The sequence below is a fragment of the Macrotis lagotis genome, chromosome X (assembly GCF_037893015.1).
Source record: "Macrotis lagotis isolate mMagLag1 chromosome X, bilby.v1.9.chrom.fasta, whole genome shotgun sequence".
Lineage (NCBI taxonomy): Eukaryota > Metazoa > Chordata > Mammalia > Peramelemorphia > Peramelidae > Macrotis > Macrotis lagotis.
In genome coordinates, this window is record NC_133666.1 from 49,432,562 (window position 1) to 49,451,833 (window position 19,272).

The 19,272-nt window shown below is 38.9% G+C and overlaps 1 pseudogene; it reads right to left on the reverse strand.

Annotated features, from left to right (window-relative positions):
* Positions 1 to 324: 324 nt before the first annotated feature.
* LOC141502609 (trafficking protein particle complex subunit 1 pseudogene) lies at positions 325 to 681 on the reverse strand (annotated as a pseudogene).
* Positions 682 to 19,272: the final 18,591 nt, after the last annotated feature.

Sequence of the window (19,272 nt, forward strand, 5' to 3'; positions counted from 1 at the left end):
TTTTTTTTGACAGGTTAAAGTTTTATTCTCTGTTCTCAATACAGCAGCAAGAAAGGGGACTGGAAAGAGGTAGTGTAGGTGGGATTGGAGCTTCAAAAGCAAAGGGAAATGGGAGCTGAACGAGTCTAGAAGGAATTCACTCCTGGTTTTTCTGGAGTGGCCAGACTGCAACAGGACTAGGGAGGTGAGGAGGCTATTCTTGTGACAAAAGCAAATAAAATCGAGCTAGAGGAATGCCTTTCTCAGCCATCCCAGGCAGAGAAAAAGGGGAGCAATCCAATGTAGGCATCGAGCTGACTGCAAAAAAAGTTCACTTTGTACAGTTTAACCCAGAGGACACAAGGGATTCTTCACCACCAACTCCATGTATAGCCCACTGTAGATATGGTATAGGACATCCCGAATGGGTCCTACAATCTGGTCTGTGTTCATTACAACCTTGACCCCAGTGGGTATCTCATAGTAATGGAGTTTGTTGCGACTTGTCTGAGAGGTCAGGAATCCATCTTTCATATCCACAGGTGATATCTTGCTGACAAAAGATTGAATGGAGAAGAGCATTCCATACATCAGTTTGTACCCCTCCTCTTTGGGGATCCCTGCCTCCTTCTTGTGGTGCCATTCGCTGTAGTGCAGGCAAACCCCATCTTGGTCAAACAAGTACAGGTTGTGGATTGCCATCTGAGAATCACAGTGGGGAGGGAGGGTCCCCTGTCATCCACCACTTCCGGTTCCTGCTGAGTCCCAACTCTGTCCTTCATTCTTTTTTTCTTTCTTTCTTTTTTTGCACAAGTCAAATGGGGTTAAGTGGCTTGCCCAAGGTCACACAGCTAGGTAATTATGAAGTGTCTGAGGCTGGATTTGAACTCAGCTACTCCTGACTCCAGGGCCGGTGCTCTATCCACTGTGCCACCTAGCTGTTCCATTTGTCCTTCATTCTTGAAGAAGACCATGACATCAGGGAGGTGATGCTATGATAAGCACTTGACTGAGGGGGAGGCTGTGCTAAGTCACTGGCCTCACTTTCTCCTCCAGAGCCATCTGGGTCCAGTGACCAGATATGGATCAGGACAACTAGAGATGGCCCTGGATGTGAGACAATCAGGGTGAAGTGGCTTGCCCAAGGTCACACAGCAAGTGGCAAGTATCTGAGGCTGGATTTGAACTCCTGTCCTCCTGACTCCAAGGCCAGCACTCTCTATTGTGCTATCTTACTGCCTTGAGCGGCAAGATAATGACAAATAGATAACTACTGACTTAAATGCCAATATTTCTGAAAAAGAAGAAAAATGTTATGACAAGTTGATGTCTACCAAACCAAGGCACCTTAATACTAGGAGACTTCAATGTGAAGGTGGGCACAAGGGAGAAGCATATATCACAAACACTTTCTTCAAGAAGAGAGTTAGAAGGCAATAGATATGGTGAGTACTCCCCCCCCAAATCAAACCAAACCTCCCCAAAATCAACAAAAAGAAAAAAAAACAGGAAACATCCAAACAGACAGGAAGTACCTGGTTACTAGTGTAAGATTCAATTCATTTCCGAATCAATTGTCTGTGTATAATTAGATCACTGACTAGTTAGAACAAAGGTCAAAATTAATAAGTTGAAGTTGAAGAAAAGATAAAGACATAGAGATACCGTATGCAATCGCATTATATTTTTAAAAGACCTATTAAAATAAGCTGTTGATGCCAAAAATAGGAAATAATGACATTGACTTTGTAATACTCAGAGAAATTTAACTCATAAGGCAGTCTCTTAAAAGGATACCCAAAGTGATTACAAAGCCCTTCAGCCAGTCAACTTGATCTCTTTACCAAGCATAGAGAAATGAAAAATAGATGCCAAAGGCAAAACAAATTTAGACTACAAACTTATTCATAAGGTATTAAGGAGGAGGATGAGAAGATTATGAGTTGCATCACCTCATAAAACAGTGACAACTGGAGTTGCAGATTGGTCCAAATGTTCTAGGAAGCAATTTGGATCTACATCCAAAAAGTCACAAAACTCTCTGTAGGGGGCAAGGTTGAATAAAGAAATCAAGCCACTTCATCAGGTATAGTAAATAATAAGATATTTATCTGGTGAAAAGAAGCCTCTATTGTTCAAAAGATATGAGCAAGGCCTGGACATCTTGAATCAATCAAAAGCATTTCAGTGACAAGAAACTGATTCCCAGGATGAGGGATTTAGTCATTCCCTGAACTACCTGTATAAAATCAGGAAACCAGTTCAGAACCCAGGATATTCTAGCCAGACAATGAAATGAAAAAGAGAAAGACTTCTGAGGAGGAGTAAATGGAGGGGGAAGAAGAGAGCCGTAGGTCTTGACCTCTGTCTGTCTCCCCTTTCCACTCTTGAGGTGGACCTGAAGAACTGTTGAAAGTCAAAAAGATTTTGGTCTTCTCATTAGCATCCTAGCAAAATGAATCCTCATTATGTCAGGTGACAGAAATGTTTGCATCAAAGGGCAAAAGGCAAACCTGACACAGATTCAAGGCTCTGCCAAGGGTTCAGCAGAAAAACCATACCATACATAAAAGGAACATCTTGAGTATTCCAGTAAAAGGATTTCTGGGGCAGCTAAGTGATACAGTGGATAGAATGCTAGCCATGGAGTCAGGAAGTTTCACCTTTGTGAGTTCAAATCTGACCTCAGACACTTCCTAGCTGTGTGACCCTCGGCAAGTCACTTTACCCTGTTTGCCTCAGTTTTCTCATTTGTAAAATAACCTGGAGAAGGAAATGGCAAACCACTCGGTATCCTTGCCAAGAAAAACCCAAAAAGGTATCAAAAAGAGCCAGACATGATTGAAGCGATTGAACAAAAGGATGTCCAGGAGCTGTGAGTTACAATGTTGCTACGCATGCCCTCTAAAGTTGAACCCACTTTCCTCTGGATTTTGTATGTGTTGATGAGAGAGTATGTTGCAGACTTTTTTTATTAGTTTTTTTTTTTTTCAAATGAGGTTAAGTGGCTTGCTCAAGGCCACACAGCTAGGTAATTATTAAGTGTCTGAGACCGGATTTGAACCCAGGTACTGGGTTGCAGACTTTTAAGGGGATGTTTTGAATCAGTTATTCTTATTATACTAACTTAGTATAAAGCCCCTTTTTAAAAGTTAATTATCTGGTTGACTAATATGAGAACAACTAAAATTACTAGTAAGAACACACTGGAATGAGGGCTTGAGATAATATGAATAGAATGATATTCCTAACCCCTAATTCTAGAGCCTTTGGAGGCTCTAGTAGCCTTGTCCTGCAGGCTTAATTTGTAAGTACAAGTGGGAGTTGGGACAGTTAGCCCAGAGCTACATAAAATCTGATCCAGTTGATACAACTACCTGGCCTATAAACCAGAGAGATCAAAAAAGTAGGGAAAGGACCCATATGTATAAAAACATTTATAACAGCTGTTATAGGGAAAAAAATGGAAACAAAGTAGTTGTCCATCATTTGAGGAATGACTGACCAAATATAGCATATGAATTTAATGGAATTAAGATTAGAATTACTACAATGTAAGAAATGATGAAAAGGAAAGATTCAGAGAATCCCAGAAGGACTTGTATGAAGATGCAGAGTAAAGTGACCAGAATCAGGAGAACAATGGTTACCGCACTTATTACAATGTCAAGGAAGCCTACTGTGAAATATAATAACCACAACTCCAGAAAATTAATAATGAAGTATGTTTCCCATTTCTTAGAAGAGAGGTAATAGAAGTACAGGAGATATATTTTCAGATGCAGATAATATGTGAATTTGTTTTGTATTACTATATTTAATTTTTTAAGAGAGAGTTTTCCTTTCTTTGAAGGAGTTAAGAGACACTTGGGTGAAAAAAGAATTCCTACTAAGTGCCAAGACAGTGTTAAACATTCTACACATATTATCTCATTTGAACCTCAAAAAAAAAAAACCCTGGCAAAATAGTTTATTATTATTCCCATTTAAGAATGGAGGAAACTAAACCATACAGAAGTTCAATGACTTACCCAGGGTCACATATCTAGACAGCTTCTGAGACCCAATTTGAGCTAAGATCTTGCTGACTCGAAGTCCTGGACTTCCTGACTCCATTGAATGGGATTGGGCATTACAATAGAGACAGTGATACTAAAACAAAGGAAGGAAAATAAGAGAGTAGTGCTTGAAGGATGAAGGGTTAAATTGAGATCTTTCCTATCAGCTATCATGATCCAAGGAGAAGTAACTTCCCAAGCACACTGAACCAAGGTATGATTGATCAAAACATATTCTGCGGCAAGGAATGCTGGGGAACATTCCTAGTAAACATGTTTTATCTGGGGACTTGGTCCATCCCTAGGTAGTTACCTCAAGATACCTGGAGAAAGTGAGAGTACTCAGGAAACTTGTGGATTATTGAGTTCAATTGGGGGGCCATTGATCACTGAGTTCAGTCCTATAAACCCTTGGATCTGCACCACTTTTATGTGAGCACTATAAAGTCTTAATTGGGAAAGTGGACTTTGGAAGTCCATCCCTTTGGAGAGAACTTTCCCAATCAAGACCTGGAGGCTGTGTTGTGACATCCCCCACCAGATTTCCAAGTTTGTGGGAGACTCTTCTGTTGGGTAACTTGCTTCTATTTTATCTCTTATCTCTCTTTTACCTATGCTGATGTTTTACATATATGTAAGTGTGTATAATCTTTGGTTATAATTTTGGGTTATAAGTATATTAATCATTAAAATTCTGATTTAAAGACTTAAAGAGAGAATGTGTGTCATTGTGGAACATATTTGGATTGATTAAATTAAGTCTGTTATGGCACATAACCCTTTTTCATTTCAGTACCATATTTAGAAATCCTTATAAAATAAAAAGAAGAAAGCTGAAAGAAATTTGGAAGGGAATACAAACACCTAAGGCAGTAGTAGAATGACTATGCTAAACAAATATATCTATATCTATATCTATATCTATATCTATATCTATATCTATATCTATATCTATATCTATATCTATATCTATATATTTAAACTGTGCATAACAGAATTTTAGAATTTCTTACATACTTCTCTTACTTTATTTTGAAATGGATGTGTTTGTTGATGACTGCTAAATTCACAATTAAAAAAAGATATTAAACACAAAACAGTGGCAAGCACTAAAAGAATCAGAGAGTTGACAATGACAGAGACCTTGGAGGTCATCTAGCACAATGCCCCCACTTTTCAGGCAAGTAAAGTGACACCATGAGAGTCACACAGGTGGGAAGTATCAAATCAGTATTCAAACTTTATGACTCCAAGTCCAGCATTCTTCCCAGTGTACCACACTACAGAAAGCTTGGCAAAAGGTCCAACAGAGCCATATAGCCCCAAGCACATTTACATATGAAATTTTAAGAATGACAAATAGAAGGAAAATAGTGTCAATCTGTCTGAATTTCTACAGTAATCTATCCTTGTCATTGATGACAATAGAACTACCACCTTTGAATTAACGCCTATACAAGGAAATGGAAATGACTCTTGAGAAGGTGAAGTTGGGAAGAACTTTAGACATTTTTGAAGAACTATGTAAGTAAAAGGAAATATTGTTACTATTATGAACTTTCAAGCCCTGCCAAATATATATATATATGTATGTATGTTTATATATACATATATATCTATGTATACATATGTGTATAGATATAGAAATAGACATATAAATGCGTGTGTATATATGTATATAGGATCTGACAAGTGGAACAGTGGGGAAATAGTTAATAGTGTCAACAGTGAGAGTCAATTTCCTTAATTAGAATTGTAATTCAGTATTCTATGAGAAGAGTAGGAGAAATGGGAACTCCTCTTAGCCTATTGTTTCATTAGGTCAGCATACAAACTCAAAGATTTCGCAGTACATCTGGTGCTATTTGGAAGGGAGGTTTGTTTTTTTTTGTTTTTTTAAAAAAAACAATGATAAAAGACAGTCTTCTTTTTTCTTTTTCTTTTTTTTTTTTTAAATGAGACTCATATCCCAAAGCGTACGGTCTGCAGGAAATCTGGAGGAAGACCTATGCTCAGGATCCTTACCCTTCAAACTTCGATTGTTTCAGGTACCATTATAATCTCTAACTCAAACATCTCTGTGTGTAAAAGAAGTCAACTTGGTGTCATATCACTGGGGTGGTTTTTATCTTCCCAAGAAAGACAGAAATCAGAGCTTGATCAATGCAGTTGGATTCCCATAGGATGGCTTGTGTACATTGAGATGCCTCTTCATTCCAAAGTCTTTCTTGGTGTGATCAGACCAAATGAACCCTTAGGCAAATCATTTCATTTCTCTGAACTTGCTTCTTGGGTTTAACAATAATTACCCCCAATGGTTATTAGGAAAGCATTTTGTAAGCTTTCAAGCATTATGGAAATGTGGTAGTTATTATTACTATGACTTCAAAACCCTTCATTGCCCAGTCGCCCCTACCTTTCCATCCTTTTACACCTTACCCCACCCCATAGACTCTTTGGTCCTATGCTGTTCCATGAACAAGACACTTGGAGCTCTCCATCTCCCAGCATCAGATCTTTTCTCAGACACTCTCCCATTCCTTGAAATCTCTCCTTCCTCATCTCTGCTGATTGACTCTCCCAGTTTCCTTAAAATTCAACAGGGGGTGGTGGTGGAGCCAAGATGGTGGTATGAAGGCAGAATTTCCCAGGAACTCCTTCCCCCCAGAACTACAGAAGCCAACAAATTATGACTCTAGACAAAATTTAGAGAGGTAGAACCCACAGAAAGACTGAATGATACATTTTCCCAGTCCAAGATAACATAGAAGTTCCATAGGAATGGTGTGTTTGACCAGGATCAGGGGTTGGAACAAAAGCTGCAGCGCAGTGCAGTCCAGCCCAGCCCAGCACAGCCCAGAGATCACCAGCAACAGTTTGAAGGGGGCAGTGAGAGAACTCTGCCACACCAGAATGAATGTGGAATGAGGAGCACCAGCTGCAGAATTTGCAGCAAGAATCTGGGGAAAGCAGCCTGCACCTGCAGAGACAGTAATGGAGGTTCAGGGAAGACTGCAGAAATTTCTCTGCTCTCCCTCAGGGTAGGATTCTGTTGTTTGCCTACACTCAGATACAGGTTGCATTTTGGGCTTCCATACTAAGTAGCCAAGCAGGATCCCTCCTTATAGCTCTAGGGCAGAGGGAACTGAAGTGGTTATCTACATATCAAAACACAGGCAAGAGAACATAAGACCTTGGAGGAATAAAGGTCCCAGTGGGGTGTTCCCCCCCACCCCAAAAAAAAACACCAAAGCCTTGGAAGTGCTGTCTTGAAAGTCCCCTGTTTCATTGAAAGTTAATCTTTTCCCCTGAAAGAGGATGTTCAGTTTTGTTGGGTTGTTGATTCTCAGTTGTAAACCAACATCTTTTGATGTTGAGAATGACGACAAAATCGAAGCTTCCATATCCAAAACCTCCAAGAGAAATGGAAAATGGGTTCAGACTATGGATGAGCTCAATAAAGACTTTGAAAAGCAATTAAGGGAGATGGAGGAAAAATTGGAAGGAGAAATGAGAGTGATGCAGAAAAATCATGAAAACCAAATCAAAAGCTTAGTGAAAGATATATACAAAAAATACTGAAGAAAATATGTTAAAAACCAGTTTAGGCCTAATGGAAAAAGCAAAACAAAAGACAAAGGAGGAGAAGAATGCCTTAAAAAGCAGAATTGGCCAGCTGGAAAAGGAGATTAAAAAGCTCTCTGAAGAAAATAACTCCTTCAAATTCAGAATGGAACTAAAGGAAGCTGATGACTTTGCAAAAAATCAGGAAGAAATAAAACTCTTCCAAAAAAAGTCAAAAATTAGAAGAAAATGTGAAATATCTCACTGGAAAAACAACCAAACTCGAAAACAGATCCAAAAGAAACAATTTAAAAATTATTGGGCTATCTGAAAGCCACAATCAGAAGAGCCTAGACTTAATTTTTCAAGAAATAATACAGCAAAACTTCCCCAAGATCCTAGAAGCAGAGGGTAAAATAGAAACTGAGAGAATTCATCGGTCACTTCTTGAAAGAGATCTCAAAAGAAAAACTTCTAGGAATATTATAGCCAAATTCCCAAATTCCCAAGTCAAAGAGAAAATTCTAAAAGCTGCCAGAAACAAACAATTCAACTACCAAGGCTCCATAATCAGGATTACACAGGATCTGGCAGCAACTACATTAAGGGCTCATAGAGATTGGAATATGATATTCCAGAAGGCAAAAGATGTTGGTTTACAACTGAGAATCAACAACCCAACAAAACTGAACATCCTCTTTCAGGGGAAAAGATGAACTTTCAATGAAACAGGGGACTTTCAAACTTTCCTATTGAAACAACTAGAGCTGAACAGAAGGTTTGATCTCCAAGTACAGGACTCTGGTGTACCATAGAGGGGGTGGATGAGAAGGACTAACTATGAGGAACTTGATGATGTTGAACTGTTTGTATTCCTGCATGGGAAGAAGATATTGATAATTCATATGAGCTTTCTCATTTATAAGAGCTGTTAGAAGGAGTATATATAGACAGGACATAGGAAGGAGTGGAATATAATGGTATAATATAGTAAAAAGATGGAGTCAATGGGTGATAAAGGAAAGTACTGGGAGGAAGGGAAAGGAGATGAAGAAGAAGCTAAGAAATTTCACATAAGAGTCAAGAAAAAGCTTTTTCAATGAAATGGAAAGGGGGAATGAGTGAGCTTTCATTCTCATCAGAAATGGCTCAGAGAGGAAATAACATACACACTTAATTGGGTATAGAAATCTATCTTACCCTAGAGAAAAATGAGAAGAAAGGCATGGGATAAGAGGGAGTGGGGGAGGGAAGGGGGGATAGGTGATGGAAGAGAGGGAAGATGGAGGGAGAGGGTACTCAGATACAATACACTTTTGGACGGGGACAGGATGAAAGGGGAGAGAGAATAGAATAAATGAGAGTGGGGAGGGATAGAGTGGAGTAGCAACTAGTAGTAGCAACTGCAGGAAAAATATTGAAGCAACTTCTCTGGTGACCTTATGATAAAGAATGCAGCTCACCCCAGAGACAGAGCCATTAGAATCTGAACACAGACTGAAATACAATTTTTTTCTTTCTCTCTATTCTTGAGGTTTCTCATCTTCTTGGGGGGGGAGGGGGGTTTATATTTACTCTTATATCACATTCAATTTGGATCAATGTATAGCATGGAAATAATGTAAAGACTAACAGACAGTCTTCTGTGTGGGGGGGAAGGGAAGGGGGAGGGAAGGGAAAGGGGGGGGGAATTGTAAAATTCCAAACCTTACAAAAAATGATAGGGAGATACTACTATTGTATATAATTGGAAAACAAATAAAATGTTAATTAAAAAAAACAAGAAGAGATCAAGTCCTAGCCTGGTTTACTACAAGAAAGAGATTTTGAAGGAGACAAAACAAAACTGAGGAGAAATATAAAATGCCTCAACAGCTATCTTGTAAACTACCTTATGTTCTGATGGTGTTAAAGTATTGGCTTCAGATTAAAAAAACCAATGGGAAGCATTTCCCAAGTCTTCTTAATGGTAGTGCCTTCCTTCTGTTAATTATTTTCTATTACTTTGGATATGACTTGTTTGCATAGTTGTTTGCTTCTTTTCTCTCCCAGTAGATTAGAAGCTCCTTGAGGTCAGGGACTGTCTTGCCTTTTTTTAGATTTCTAGGAGTTAGCACAGGGTCTGCTGCGTAGTGGGCATTTCAGAAGTGTTTAGTGACTGATGGACTCACTGGGCACAGACTAATTTTACCTAAGCATAAGAAATGTTTGTTAAGCACAGCAGAAGCCCAGGTGTTTAAAGTCTCTCTCCTCCAGGCTGATTCTTTTGTGAAGGCAAACTAGGCCATCTTTTGTCTCAATTCTTATCTAGCCTAGATCACTGAATGGGTGTAGCCTCACCCAAACCAACACCTGGGAAAGGCCTTAAAAAAGCTGAGGTCTCCCACTGAATCCTAGGCCATCTCTAGATAACCTGACCTCTGTCTTGCCACTGGACTCCATTGATCCTGAAGGAAAAAGTAAGACTTTACACCAGCTCTGCCTCACTTAAATTCAATTTATTTGCAAGTCAAAACATCACCCTCCTTAAGTCATTGGTCTCTTTGAGAATGAAGGATGAATAACAATGTGGAACTCTGAGTTCATTATAGTGTTGTAGAAGAAATATTTGAGATCATCATTTTACAGAGGAGGAAACTGAGGTCCAGAAAGATGAAATGAGTTTTCTAAAATCATCCAAGCAACTAAGTGATAGTGTTGGGATTCATACCCAGTTCCTTGGCTTCCCAACCCAGTCCTCTTTCCACCTACTATACTCTACTGATGGTATACATTACACTCCTTTGCAGACACATCTGACTCCTGGATGCATTTAAAAGTGAATACCTTTGGGGCAGCTAGGTGGTGCAGTGGATAGGGCATCGGCCCTGGAGTCAGGAGGACCTGAGTTCAAATCAGACTTCATTCACTTAATGATTACCTAGCTATGTGACCTTGGGCAAGCCACTTAACCCCATTGCCTTGCAAAAACTAAAAAAAATAAGCGAATACCTTTGAGCAGCTTATAAACAGGTATATACTAAATCTGTATCTATAATATGTATAGTATCCATATAGCCATATATATTCTATATTGCATACATATATAAATCTATATAAATATAGTATATGATATATAGTATCTAGCTCTCCATGGAGTTTTTGTTTTGCGAACAGGTGTTCTAAGGCCATTCAAGCAGAAATTAGCTCTATCAGGGACAATAAGTAATTGCATTCTTCTAGTGCTTTGAACTTTCCAAAGTTCTTTTCCTGCTGTAACAGGAATATTATATTATTATATTATATTATATTATATTATATTATATTATATTATATTATATTATATTATAATTATATTTTTATTCTCCCCATTTAACAGATCAAGAATTTGCTATTCTGTGAGATGCTATAACTTGTCTAAAGTACAAATGTACCTCTGTGGACTCCAAGACCAGCAAGCACTCTTTCCTCTATGCTATGATATGATAGAGGGGATTCTTGCTTAGAATGGGTGATTGGTCTAGAATCAGTGGGGTCAAATAGAAATGAATTCAATTCTCAAACAGGAATGAATCTCTGTGGCAGCATCTCGACTTAGAAAACCACATATTAACATTAGCTATAGTTTTTATTTATTTTTTAAATGTTGCCTAATCACATTTTTTTCTTATTCCCAAGCAATCTAAAGTTTTGTGAATAGTTAGACACCTCTGTACTGGATGACATCCAGGGCCCCTTCAAGAGTAGAGATCCTATAATTCTAAATATTCTACATGTAGTAGAACTTTATTGTAATTTTGATGTCCATTCTGGACACCACGACTGCATTTTATTGCTAGCTTCCACACAGAAACGTAGGTCAGTCTTTTACGTATAGCACAACATTGTTCATGAACTACTATGAGCTTTATTTTACTCTGGAAACCAACTTTACATAATGTGTCTATTCTCAAAATCTGCCAGAACATGTGGCCTGAAGATTTCACTTGCTTCTCATCTTTCTCTACATATTAACATACAAGGGTTAACACATCATTTAAGAAATGTTTGTTGAATTCAAATGACTGTTAGAGGGATGAAGGAAGTAAAATCACAGAATCTCAAAACTGGAAGGAACCTCTAGGAAGACTTGTATGAACTGATGCAGAGTGAGATGAAAAGAATCAGGAGAACAATTTCAACAATGCCAGTAACATTGGAATTGTAACGACTTCATGATTCCAGAGGATTTGTGATGAAGCATGCTATCCAGCTATTTGAGAGATGAAAGACATAGAAGGTAGAATGAGTCACACTTCTGGTTTTGGATATGACTGAGTCCACTTTTGGAGAGTTTTAGTTAGAAATTTTTTTCTGGACATCAAGACTGAATTAGTCTTTTTTTGGTATCTTCTACTCAGTGCTCTAAGTTCTGCCCCCTAGGGGCAAATGGAACAAATCTTATACGTTTTCTACATGAGAGCTCTTCAAATAATTTATCACCACTCCATCTCCTGACTTCCAAGTCTTCTTTTCTTCATGCTGAACTTGCTTAATTTCTTCAACTAAAACTCCTATAACATCCTTTTGCAACTCCTTCACCATCCTGGCTTCTTTCCTCTAGGTTCTAGACCCTCTCCAGCTTACTAATGTTATCTCCCAGGTCTGTGGCACCCAGACCTGACCAAATTACTTCCAGTTGTAGTCTGACCAGGACTGAATACAATGGAACTATAGCCTTCTTATTCTTGGAAGATCTACCTCTTGGTAATAATAGTTTGGGGGGCTACTACATCACATTGCTGACTCAATATTGACCATGAAATTCAATAACACCCCCCTCCCCCCAGATCTTTTACAGATCATTTGCTACCTAGCCATGTATTCCCCATGTTGGGCTTGCAAAATTGATTTTTGAAACCAAGTGTAAGAGTTTACATTTAACCAAATTACATTTTATTTCATTAGACTTGGCCAAATTTATTAGCTTGTCAAGATCTTTTTTTGATACTGTCATATTGGCTATCCTTCACAACTTCATAACAACTGCATGTTGGAAGGAAATATTAACTTGGGGGGGATCTTTTGTTATAGGGAGAAGCTATTGAGTATGTTGACTATTGCTATTGGTGGAATGCATAGAAACGGCCAATCCTAGAGTTCCAGTGGGCAAAATAAATATAGCTACATCCCAAATAGCGTGAATGATGAATCCCCTGAAGTGGTTGCATGTATTCAAATTCACACCACTTGAAGTTATATTAATGTAAAATATGATAATTGCTTCCAGCCCAATAAAAATATGTATCAAGAATTTGAAAAATTCGACCACTTTACAATATTCATCATTCATATTAATCAGGACCTAGCTATAATAGCTTTCATTTCTATAGAGTCTGAAAGTTTATGAAAAACTTACCTAAGAATATCTTTATGAAGTAAGTAACACAAGTATTAGCCTTTCCATCTTACAGAAGAGGAAACTGGAGTTCAGAGAAGGAAAATAACTTGCCTAAGGTCACACAGCCAGTATGTCTTGGAGTCCGGATTTGAAATCGAGTTTCTACAGATTTCATTTTCAATGTTCTTTTTTCACTGTGTCAAATGCTGCAGGGACTTCTGTAAAGAACCCTTCTTCCCAGGGTGCCAGGCTTGACTTGATCAGGGTCACTAAGATGAGGGCGTCAGGCTCTGCATGTCTTGAGTTTTAGTTCCCAAGATGTCAAGGCAAATTAAGCTTTCCTGGTCATCAGAGTTCTTGATTCTAGCCTTTCTTTTCTCAAGGGCTTTAAACCAACTGGTTATGAAATTTACAGAGGAGTCCAGACCTATGACTGCCAGTGTCTATCCTCTAATCAGGTTCTCTCTATACTGGGTGTGGATGACCTAGACAGAATGTTTGGAGAAAAGCAGAAGTATTTTAAAGCAGAAAGGGATTCTTAAAGTCATATAATACAATCCCTTCATTTTACAGATGAGGAAACTGAGGTTAAATGCCTTCAAATCCATCACTCTGGATTTGGCCACCTTTTCTGGTTGCCACAGTATTGGGGGATTGGCTGCATTTCAATAGTTTTGGTGCACTGGCCTTTCTCCTGAAGCCTTAAAAACAGACAGATGACAATTTTTTTTTCTGTTTCAAATTAGTGTAGGCATTCTTAAGCAAGGTAGAAATCCTGCCTATCAACAGGGTGATAGAAGAAATATCCTTTTCTTTTTTTTCTTTTCTTTCTTCCAATTACATCCAAAGGTAGTTTTCTCCATCCATCCTTTTGTAAGCTTTTGAACTCCACCCTCCTTTCTTTTCTTTTAAAATATAGTTTATTAATTTTTCTGATTATATGTAGAGATAATTTTCAACATTCATCTTTGTAAGGTTTCCTCCCTGCTAATTTCCCTCCCTCCACCCGGATATAGGTTATATATGTTGCACATATCTCCATATTAGTCATTCTATAAAAGAAGAATCAGAACAAAAAGGGAAAAACCATGAAAAGGGAATAGCAAAAAACAAAAGGTATAGATAATATGCTTTGATTTGCATTCAGATTCCATAGTCGTCAGAGATATCCTTTCAAGATTCTTTCTAGTCCATTGGTTCTATGATTTCTTTTGCCTTCTTGGACTAGTATGTAATGTTATAGTCTTATGAAAAGATATGGAGTCAGAGGACGTAGGTTTGAGTCCTGACTCTATTTCTACCTAGAGGTTTAAGATGGCTAAGCCACTTTACTACTCCAGGATTCCATTTCCTAATCTGTAAAATGAAGGCATTGGGATAGATGGCTTCTAAGATATTTTTCAGTGCCGCCCTTTGGGGGGTTCTCTATTCAACTGTATAGTTTTAAAGTCAATTTGAATTGGCCTCCTTTTGCCAGTTGGATTAGGAAATTCTTCTCTTGCTCAGATCCTGTCCATTTCCAAGTGATTTGTGTACTTTAAGAAAACTCTTAGGGGGGGGACACATGCAAAACCAGTCTAAATGGAAACCATGTGAGTGGAGATCATAAAGCTCCAATGCTTATTGAGTTTAACTTGTTATTGAGTTACAGGGAGGAATGACCTCACTGCTCGGCCGGCCCTTGCCTCTATGTCTGGGTCCAGCTACAAGATGAGTTAGGAACTTTACCACATCTAGTTCCATAGCTTTCACTGTGCCACACTTCAAAGCTCATCGTTTTATTGGTCTGATGTTCAGGTCTTTGATTTCCTTTCAGTTTTGGGGGAAAACCCCAAATCTGCACCCAATGAAAGCCAATTTCTGCCCATGCTATGGCACCAATCAGACAAAGAGGGCCCCTGTTTGAAGTTGTCTCTTACATTGCCTTCGACATGTAGTAAGGGAGTGGGTGTTATCTGAGCCCTTCTGAAACGTTCCCTAAAGCAAAAGTGATTGGAGTGAGTTTATGAATTTCATCTGGTTTTTTTCTAGTAACCGTTTCCCACTGTCGACCCTGGCAAGGACGGGACCCAACCAACAGGCCGTGTTCCCAAGTCTGAGATGTTCCAGCAAAGGCAATTCCCTGGGGCAAAAGCAGGGACTTGATTTGAAAATGGATTCCAGTTGTATTTGGACTATGTTGGAATAGTTGTCAGAAGGAAAAGATACTATCCAAAGATGCAGGAATTGGCTGGACTCGGGGGAATTCCCTTTCTCACCAAAAAAAGTCATCTTTCCCTTCTCCAGTTTTCCTAGATCACTCAGCCTGACTGGCTTTTTTGCCTCCAACATATTTTGGCTGGTATCACACTCACTTGGGTACCTGCTGCCTTCCCCCTCCCCATTAGGTCCTGGACTGTTGTCATTTTCTGCCAGGGTTAAGCCCAGAGGTCTGGTACGTAGTAAGTATTTAATAAATGAGAACACATTTCTGGAGGTGCCACAGTGGAGTGAAAAGACTTAGGGTTTGAGTACTTGGCTTTGAACCCTGATTGCTTATGTTGAGTGCCATTGAAAAAGTCCTTCCCTTTCCCCAAGCCTCAGTTTACATATTTATCAAATGAGAAGCTTGTACTGCATGATCCCCAAGATGCTTTTCAACTCCAACTCCCATGATCTGTGCTGGAAAGTTTACGAAGTACTTTTGTCACAACAACCCCAAGAGCCACTTGGTATAAGTTGTGTTTCCCCATTTTACAAATGACGAAATTCAGGCTCTTAAATGGGATGGCAAATGATTAGGCCAGGGTCACACAGATAGAGAATGTCAAAGCCAGGATTCAAGCTGGTTATCATTTTACTGATTTGAAAGTTAGCAAGACATTCCCAACAAGGGGCTGTTATTGTCAGATGACATCATGCCCTTGATGCTGTCTATCTCTTTCCTTAAGGAGAAATTCATCTTGCTCTTCTTTGGATATTATATTGTACACCTAGCATCCCTGAAACTCTCAGATCTCCCTACCTCCCCTGACCTCCACCATGTAAGTCACTTCACAGACTCCTGTGGATCCTTGCTATGGCCCAGAAAAAGAAATGAACCCAGAGGTCCCCCCACAAAAAAACTGGGCCCAATAACATTGTTAGCTCACTTGTCAGTGTTTGAGGGAAATAAAAGACTACGTTTGCAGTAACCCTCAAAGGAAAAAGTTGGCAGGACACAAAATATTCCTTGTGAAATAAAACAGTGGGAGAAACACATGTCCCTCCAATGGGGCAGTTTTGATAGCAACGATGACTTTCAATAGTCAGAGGAGACCAAAAACCACTCTGCTGTTCTTGGATTAAAATGAATTGATTCAGCTGTTCAATGAACAACAGATGACTCGGGTGGTGGTTTTCTCCTTCCTGTACACACAGTTATCACCATACTTCACTGTGATCTGTTCAATGCAGTGAAAACAAATGGGATTTTCCATATGCAACTTGGAGGTTTCAGAACTGAAAAAGACCCTGGAGATCATCTCCTCATAGAATGATAGATGGCTTCTTGGAAGAGACCTTATGGGTCATCTCATCAACCCCCTTCTTCATAGAGCAGATTCCAGAGGCCCAGAGAAGGGAAGGGACTGATCCAAGGTCACACAAGTAATACGCTATCAAGCCCAGGTCCTTTGGCTTCAAACCTAACACTTTCTCTGTGTAGTGGCAATGGCACTGAATTTAGGAGTGAAGGACCTGGGTTCAGATTCTGACTTACTTACAGATACTATCTGAATGGCTTAGAGTAAATCTGATCTTTGACTTTGTATCCTATTACGTAAAATGGAGCAGTTGGACTAAATGACTTTTCAGGTTCTTTCCACCTCTAAATCCTCTGACTCAGTATAAACCACATGTCCATTCTGCCATACCTAGTTGCCAGCCTAGTATCAAGCCTTATTCAATTTTAATGAATCATAGAGTTAAAAGATGCAGGAATGATAAAACCCAGATAAAGTCTATAACCTAAGACAGGCTTTAGGAGGGAATAGTGAAGTTTGCCCTAGTCGGAGAAGGGTTGTTTGGAGGTCTTATCAGAAGACATGGAGCAACAATTCTGAATCACTTATTCTTTTTCTGAATTTCTTTTTTCTATGTTTCTGAGATAATAGCTTTAGACTGGTGGAAAGAGTCTCAGCTTATGTCAAGAGACATGAGTCTGGACCTGATTTAGAAGTCACCTGAGCTTGAGCTAGAAGTCACTTGTTCTCTCTAGATCCTACTTTCCTCATTTCTAAAATGGGGGGGGGTTGCATTATTAGATAATAATAAACTGTATGTGTATAGTGACATAAATGGTTACAAAGAGTTTTCATCGTAATAGCCTGGCAGGGGTGTAAGGATGATTATTCTTATTTTGCAGATAAGAAAGCTAAGTCTTGGAAAAGGGAAATGACTTGCTCAAGATCACAAATCTAGAAAGTAGTGAAGCTGGAACTGAAACTAGGCTTCCTTGCCTTTTCTCTAGCTGTTCCCCTTACCTGGAATGCTCACTTTCCTCACTTCCAACTACTGGCTTTTCCCCCTCAAGCCTCAGCTCAAATTCTCCCTTGTGCAAAAAAGATTTTTCCTAACTCCCGCCCACCTGCCCTTGGAGATCATTTCCAATTTCACAAATTTACATGGACATAGATATTTGCCTATTGCCTCTGTCATTAGAATGTAAGCTCCTTGAAGTCAGGAACTATCTTTTTGCCTTTCTTTGGCTTACAGAAAGGATTTAATAAAACTTGATGACTGACTGACTCCAGTCTCCTGACAACCAGGTCCTGCTCTGTTCTTTTCACTCTAATAGGTGACCTTTCTTCTCCACCTAGGAAGATGTCAAATCCAGAAAGACTGGAGGGGTCACTCATTTTAGGAATTGTGATACCGGAGCAGGTTAGGAACTTGCCCAAGGTCACATGACAAGTTAATGGTCCAGAACAAATTCTCCAACTCCAGCACTCATGATTGATGCGGATGAAAACATACCAGTTTTATTCGGGAAATTTCACAACTATTCTTCCTAATAGTAAATTGTTTTCCTTTTATGGAATCAAGTACAAATGTCTAGACTTCAAAAGAATAACTAGAAGCTGTGAAGCCTTAATTATAAATTCAGTATGGAAAAAAGCACTGACTAGGAAACAGAAGCCCTAGTTCTAGCCCTGATAATGCTTTGCTTCACAATCTTCGACACATTGCCTAGCCTTTCTGGGCCTCAGTTTACTCCTTGGTTAAGTAGGGATAATAAACTTTACTCATTCTGACTCCTTTTCAAAAACTTTCTGAGGTTCATTTGAGATTGGAAAATAGAAAATGTCACCCAAGGAAATACAAAGCATTTTACAATTATTCTCCTAATGGCAAATCGAACATGTATTAATGTGATCATATTCTTTCACTAGTTTTGGTAATTTGGGAGTGGGGTGAACCATTCTGGAAAGCAATATGGAGCTATGCCCAAAAAGCAATAAAACTGGCCATATCCTTTGACCCAACAATACCAATACTAGGTCTATATCATAAAAAATAGGAAAAGTCTCACATGTTTCAAAATATTCATAGCAGCTCTTTTTGTAGTGGCAAATAATTGGAAATTGAGGGCATGCCCGTCCACTGGGGAATGGTTGAACAAGTTATAGTACATGAATATTATGAAATACTACTGTTCTATAAGAAACCATAAATGTTCTGACCGTAGAGAAGCATGGAATGAATTATGGGATCTGAGGCTGCGCAAAGGGCACAGAACCAAAAGAACAATGTCCACATTAACAACAACGTCGTGAGATGAACAACCGTGATGGAAGCAGCTCCTCTCAGCAGTTCAGAGAGCTAGGACAACCCTAGGAGACTAGCTATGGACAATGTTATCACCACCCAGAGGAAGAAAACCAAAACAAAACAAAACTAAAAAACCCCTTCAAAATCTGAATGAACAATACATTTACTTTTAAAATTTTTTAAATGTTTTTCTTTCCTATTTCATGGTTTTCTTTCTTTTACCTTAATCCTAATTCCTTATACCAAAAATGACTAATCTGTAAACATTTTAAACACAAATATGTATGTACAATATTTACCAGACTGTTTACCGCTGAGGGGTGGGGAGCGGGAAGGGAGGGTGAAAGGAAAGTATGTAACTTAAAAATATGCACATGCATGTGGATGAAGGGTGAAAAACCTTCATAACATGTACTTGGAAAAATAAAATATCATTTGAAAAAAATAAATAAAAATTTGGGAGTGGGGTATAGTGCCTGGAGCCATGATTTTATTAGCATAAGGGCCTCTCAGGAAAGTATT